At 52.4% G+C, this 6,970-nt stretch overlaps 1 long non-coding RNA gene across 1 annotated transcript; it reads right to left on the bottom strand.

Annotated features, from left to right (window-relative positions):
• Positions 1-319: 319 nt before the first annotated feature.
• On the bottom strand, positions 320-3,127 carry LOC114616486. Its single transcript, XR_003710640.1, has 2 exons — positions 3,006-3,127; positions 320-1,157 (listed from the first exon to the last, which is right to left on the bottom strand). It is a non-coding gene; the product is annotated as an uncharacterized LOC114616486 (long non-coding RNA).
• Between the last annotated feature and the right edge of the window lie 3,843 nt (positions 3,128-6,970).

Here is a 6,970-nt window from a genome sequence, read left to right as displayed (position 1 = left end):
GTTCAAAATAAAAAAAAATATATATAGCAGGCTCTCAGGTATATAAACTGATAATATTAAAAATACAAAGTTCACCTTTACAAAACCAAAACAAAACAAGAAAACCACACACACACAATTCTGATTAACAGTGAAACCCAACAGCTTACTATAAAATAATCTCAGTCATGTCTCCATGCTGCCATAAAAGCCATTTAGCAATGGGGGGCAGTCCCTGGGGGAGAGGGGGGACCCACAACTGAATGACCCCCATAGTTCCCTCATATGACTTAAGCTAAAGGGGGCTGAGCAACACAGGAAGGCAGAAGCGCATCAGAAATGATGTATAGGTAGGTATATCATGTTTATTTTAATACACCTCATTAGTTTGGCTAGGAAAAAAATAACCGTCTCGCTGTCCCAACTTACAGCAGCCTCGTGTGTGTTATCAACGAAAATGTCATCCAAGAGATAAAAAAAAAAAAAGCTAGGCAGAGAATAAAAAGGAGAAGCTAAATCACTTCATGGTGTAAATAAAATAAAATAAAATAAAAAGGAAAAGGAAAAAGAAATTCCACGTAAGGCCATCAGGAAGGTCCTAGGCAGACTCAAGCGAGGTGGTGGCATCCAGGCCCGTGGGCATCCATCCCCCAGTTGCTCAGCTCCTGTGCCTGGCAGAGCTGGCAGGCAGCATCCCAGGCAGCTCCAGGCGTCCTCGGCGAAAAGCACCTGTGCCCACGGGCAGAATCGAGGGTGGTGGCCAACTTCAGCCCCCACTCGAGGGTCAGTCCTGCAGGGCGGTCCTTCCACTGCCTGCTTCAGCCTCTGTTTCTTCTGGTGGGGTTTTTTGTTGTTGGGTTGTGGTTTGTTGTTTGTTTTTTTTTTTTAATTTTTTTTTTGTTTTTTTTTTTTGTTTTTTTCTTTTTTGTGGTTTTGTTTTCGCTCTCTGTGACAAGGAAGCTTTCTCACTGTCCCTCCGAGTGCTACAGTACTTGCTTTGATGTCACACTGAACAAACGGACACTGTCTCTTTGTCCTCGGACACAGTTTTTCACGGAGGAGAACAAAGACCGCACGCACATTGGCAATGAAGCACCATACATAGTATGTTCAGGAATGTCACACGCCACGTACATCCGTGTCCCGGGAGAGGGCGGCCGGCTCATCTCACCTCACATCTGTGGGAAGGCAGGAAAAGTTGAGGCTATGACCACAGACAGAAAACACCAGAGCTACTTGGCCCCGTACAACTTATGTCTTAAGATATGAGGTTGACATATGTAATTTAAAAAAACAAAAACAAAATTTCCACAGCTTAAGATTAATCAAATCTTCCCAACTTAAGGATTGGTACGAAGCTGGTTGCATTTCATAGAAGAACCCATGCTCCCATTGCACAGATGGAGAAACTGAGGCATAGAAAGTTCTTTTTGGCCTTTCCCCTAGCTTTCTTTCTTCCAGACTAAGGCCTGTACTTGTTGAAGGTTGGCAGTTTGGGCCATGAAGTATCCGGGAGAACAGATGCCACCAGCCACCCCATATGTGGCTCTCTGTGACCAATCAGAGCAATGACTTTGTGTGGCTATTCTGGTGCTGGTGATCAAATATTAGCTATCACACAGGTATACCTCCCAGTTCCATAATGAAGCAAGGAGTGCCAGGTTGTCACTGAGACACCTGCCTCTCACTGGAAGGGGGTCCCTGTCAGCAGCAGGCCCGTCAGAGCCACATGGAGCAACCCCAAGGCCCTGTCCGAGGAGACACATGCCCGAGACAGGCATCCCAGCCACACTCGTATGGGAGCCAGGCTCTCAGACACCCTATCTCTGAGGACTCTCTTGCCCAGAATAACTGTTTGTCTTGGATGCCCCTTAGTCCCGTGTGCCAGGAGGAAGGGCTCAGCCAGACAGGCTCCAGCCCTCTGAGCCAGACAAGCTGACACTCAGGACAGGTCTGCGAAATGACATTGCCCCACCTACATTCCCTGCACTTCCGGGGAAAAACAGCCATCACAGGGTGGGTTCGGAACAAGCATTCCTAAGAGGCTGTACAGGCCTCCTTTACCTGCCCGGACTCTTCCACCTTGGGGCTGCCACCATGGGTCCTGAGGGTAATTTTAAGGATAGAATTCCACAGCACCAAGTACAAAGGACCACCCCTCCTGGCCCTACACTGATCGCTACCTCCTTTCCTGATGTCGCTGCTGGTTACAAAAGCCGACTGCCCTGGCCCCTTAGCTCTTCAACCTCCTCAAGCCTCACCATCTGTAAAAGTATGTCCTCTCCTTGGTCAGCGCAGGGGAAGCCTCCCCAGACAACTCCAGCAGAACCACCAGAAGCCCCCACCTTTCCCGCCATGAGGCGCTCTCGCCTGAACAACAACCAAGACAGGGGCAAAGCTGTAGCTGCGAGGAGACCCGGCCAGCAGTCCCGGAAGCACACAGAACCTTGAGCCAATCAGGGCCCATGGAAGCGGGGTTCGCTGGTCTGATTGTGACCCAGCTCTCTGCAAGGGAGTCCCCCAGCTCACCCGGCGGGCAGGGCCTACCTGGTCGGCCGCCTTAGGTGGGTTTTAACCTTTTTCTTTTCCGCTTTTTACCTGATTCCCTACGCCTTCCTGTCAAGGAAAGGGCAGGGGAGGTGAGTGGCCACCGGAGGGCCTGGGGTGGGAAGCCACAGCAATAAACACTGAAGCTGTTTATCTTTCAGAAGGAAAGCCTGATCCGCCCTGGTGCAGACACTTCCGGGTCTGTCTCTGCACCTGGGCTGGCTGAATGCTGGCGGTGAACAAGGTGTGCTGGGCAGGAGAAAAGTCAAGACCCTGGGCGGCAGCAGGGTACAGCCCGAATCCAGTGTCTACGGTCCCACTTGAATGTGACACCTACAGGCACAGTTTCCCTGACTCTTGGTTCTGCAGGCCAGTGTGGACTGCTGGGAAATCCAGGCCCACTGACTCATTCACTCAAGCAACAGATCCCACACCCCTGAGGACCCCCACACAGCAGACAGACAGTGCTGGCCACTCACCCGTCTCCTCCTCCCGATGGTCTGGGTTCAGGTTGGAGGTCGCACATGCACACTCCAGGTGTTCCTCTAACCTCACCTGGACCTCTTTCAATTTTGGCTTCTTCCTGACATACTCCACTTTGGCCACCTGCCAAAGAAATAAAAAGCCAGTGTCAACACGGTGTGCCCAAGGGGGAAACCAGCCTGGCACACCCCAAACCAGGACTCAGATATCTAACCTTCCCAAGGAATCTTCCCTTGAGCTCAGGTCTGATTCCATAAAATAAACCCCTACGCTAGGCCTACAGCTGCCATCCCAGCACCCAGAAGCTCAAGGCTGGCCTGGACTACACAGCAAGGGATGTGGCTCAGTTACCAGAGTGCTTCTCCACAAAGCCAAGTTCCATCCCCATATAAACTGAAAGAACGTGGTGGCCCAAGCCTATAATCCCAGGACTCAGGACGTGGAGGCAGGAGGACCGGGAACTGAAGGTTATCTTTGGCAACAGAGTGTTGAGGCCAGCTTGGATTACATGAGAGTCATAATTGCCCAAAAGATCGCAGGGCATCAGCAAAGAAAGGGCAAGCTGGACAAAAGATGGCGGAACGGCGGAACACCGTACTACTTTACTCCAGTATCTGCGCTGTTAGTAAGAAAACGGAGCCTTGGCTAGAAACAGCAGTTTGGCTACAAAGCTTGCTGAGGGAGGAGACTCTCCCAACTCGTGGTCTCTGAGAGACACACCAACCCAGCAACACACCTCCAGGTGGTACAGAAAGTTCATACCAGACTCTAGAACCCCAGGCAAATCCATCCATAGTCCTGGCCAGATACTGAGCACTACGGCCTCATTCTCGGCAGCACCACGCCATGAGTGTGCCAACTCCACCCCCACACAGACATGCATGTGAGTGGTGCACACAGCTCCCAACAGAGGACTGCATCTCCACACCCCTACCCCACCATGTCCATCCAGCAGTCCCTTAACCCACCACCAGCCCGCATCAACTGCTGCACCAGGAGGCAGCTTGGAGGCACGTACTCTGCCTTATTCCGGCATGACGTCATATTGGGAATCCTCCAGGGAACCCTCCGGGTCACCTCCCTCAGAGTCCAGACAGCCAGTGAGGAGGCAGGATTGTCACCTCCATGGATAGAAAGGAAAAACCAGGCACAACAAGCCCTCTCCCGAAGTGACCGCAGGGTCACGTGGTTGGCGGCTTCTCCCAATCCTGATGCCACCTGGAACATGTGCCAGAGAGCAGCCACCTTCCCAGCGCTGCAGAGCTGCATACAGCCAGCGCCAAGTCCAACTCCCAGAACAGCCCTAAGGGATCTCTACCTCGAGTCTCACCATACATTAGGGAAACTGAGGCTACAGCGGTGCTGAACCCACCCAGGGTAGACTAGAGGTAGCGGCAGCAGCCTTGTGCTATTCAATGATGGGGGCAATGCACAGTCCACCCAGAGTGACTGGGAGAGTTTGGGCAGGGGAACACTCCCCATTGTTCTCCCAAGGAGACAAAAGGACCCAAGCAACGGTCAGCCATACACCAGAGTACCAGACCAGGTAGCTGCTTCAGAGTGCTGGGGACAAGGCTCAGTCAGACTCTGCTGTGGCTACCAGCTTGGCTACATTAATGGTTAACATGGGTGCAAAGGGTGCCAGGTGCCCGGCGGGCGTGTGAAGTACAATGGGTGCCTTAGGTGTGAACACGGTCTGCCAAGTATGAGCTCAGCATGTAGGGCGTGGGGCCAGGGGTCAGGGGTCAAGGGCCAGCCCAGGAGGTTTCGCTACGTCAGAAAGCGGGAGAGACAGCAACTCGGGACAGTAAAAGCCAAGGAGGGTCTTGTCCTGAGAGCTGTAAGCATGGAACCATGTGACAGGCTTCTACCCAGGGGTCTTGCTCAGGAAGCTTTGGTGGAGTGCTGGGCCAGCCTGGGCAGCGCATCTGAGTTGGACTATGCTGTCCAGATACCTCCAACCTGAACTGTGAAATGGGGACAGTGGTCACACCCACCCAGGTAGCTCATGAAAGAACAAAGTTACCTCTGCAGAGACACCCAGAGGTCAAGTGGGTATGGTAGGGCAGGCCTGGAAGCCCAGCACTTGGCAGGCTGAGGCAGGAGGATTGTTTCAAGTCCAGCCTGGTTTATACATACTGAGTTCCAAGCCAGCCCAGCTATAAGAACAAGTATCCAAAAGCAAACAAAAGACACAACATTAAAGAATCACCTAGAAATGGGACATGGCCACCCTAAGGGAGCTTCAACAGGAATCAATACTTGCAGAAGGTTCCTTACTAAAATTAGCCCCCAGGCTCTGTTCAGGAAGTCACCATGTCCCCAGAGGCACTGCAACCCCCGTCCCTAAGCTCAAAAATGTGGTCTCACACTCCACTCCAGGGAACAGAAGAGCAACCCCTGCCTCTATCTCCCTGGGGTAGGTGGGGAAGGAGGGACTTCTCCCAATAGAAAAACGTCAGCCAGTCCCAAGAGGAGCTATAGGCAAAAGTGTCACAGTCCCCAACCACCAAAGATGTCCATAGTCTGGTGATCCAGCAAACTTCAAGACTGCCTAGATAAACCCAGGCCTAAAAAAGACCATGGCCACAGACCAGCAGGTGGGTGCTCTGAGCCCCCACCACACACAACCTCTGTGGTGGGGACCGGGTGGGCCTCAGGAGGCCCTGAACACAGGTTGTCAGGAGGGAATTTGGTTTGGTTTTAACTACAGTCCTCTAGCCTGACCCAACCCCTGACTGCAAGGCAAGTACAACCTTCTTCACTGAGCCTTGGGGTGCCCTACATGAAGAGCAACTGATGAGCCACTCCAGCGGGGGAGCCCCATTCTTCCAGACAGGCCCGTGGTTATCAGACAGAAACAAACACTGGTTTATAGTAAGTAGCACCTGCCTCGGGAATGCAAGGATTGCAGCCGCTCTGCTACCTCTGTCTGGCCAGGAAATGGCTACATTCTCCCCCCCACACCCAAGAACATGTTATGAATGCTAAATTTTCAGCACTGCCTCCATGACAGCAGAAAAGGAGATGGTAAACTCCCAGGAATCCCACTTGTGCCGCCCCATGCATTCTAGAGTTCCCCCAAGTTCAAACCAGAGTGTCACCTGGCCAGGCCATTATCCAATCACTCTCCTGCAAGGAAGAGGGGGTTGTCCTACTACTCCAAGCCTCAGGCAAGTGGTGTCTATGATAAAAGCCACTGCTGATTGAGCTGAGCAGAGGGCACAGTCCCTTCTGCAGGTCAGCCGCATGGACTGGATTAGAGCCCGTTTTAATAGATAAGAAACCAGGTGCTGGCAAGTGAAAAACTTGCCCAGGTCCCTCATGCTTCTGCTTTCTAATCACCCGGACTTAAAAGAAGCGAGGCCCTAAGGCCTCACAGCACAGCCCCAGAGACCAGGGACCTTCCCAGAACAATCCTTTAACTTCATCAAGAGGGCATTAGGCTCCAGCTTCCAAAGTGCCCAAGGACATCCAGTGAAGGGGGGATGTGGTACCAGGTCTTAAAGGCGGGGGGACCCCTATCCCAGCTGACTGAGGGCTCACAGCTTGATAAGCATCAACCACATCTGGGATGTTTTCTGCCATGCTGCCCCAGCATCCTTAGACCTCAAGCCCCTCACTAGAGGAGGGACCATAAGACTTGTTCCTTCAAGACTAAATAAAGCCTGCCTGGCCACCTTCTCTGAAATCTTTGCACAAGCCACCTGATGGAGGCTAGCTGGGACTTTCCTTAGAACACAGCTCCAGCCGGGCAGTGGTGGTGCACGCCTTTAATCCCAACATGTGGGAGGTAGAGGCAGGAGGATTTCTGAGTTCGAGGCCAGCCTGGCCTACAGAGGGAGTTCCAGGAAAGCCAGGGCAACACAGAGAAACCCTGTCTTGAAAAACCAAAGAAAGAAAGGAAGAAAGGAAGGAAGAGGGAAGGAGGGACAGAGGGGAGAGGGAGGGAGGGAGGGAG

Source organism: Grammomys surdaster, unplaced genomic scaffold (genome assembly GCF_004785775.1).
Source record: "Grammomys surdaster isolate TR1022 unplaced genomic scaffold, NIH_TR_1.0 332280, whole genome shotgun sequence".
NCBI classification, from domain to species: Eukaryota; Metazoa; Chordata; class Mammalia; order Rodentia; family Muridae; genus Grammomys; species Grammomys surdaster.
Note: the sequence above shows the minus strand (reverse complement) of the source record. Positions and strands in the feature narration are given on the sequence as shown.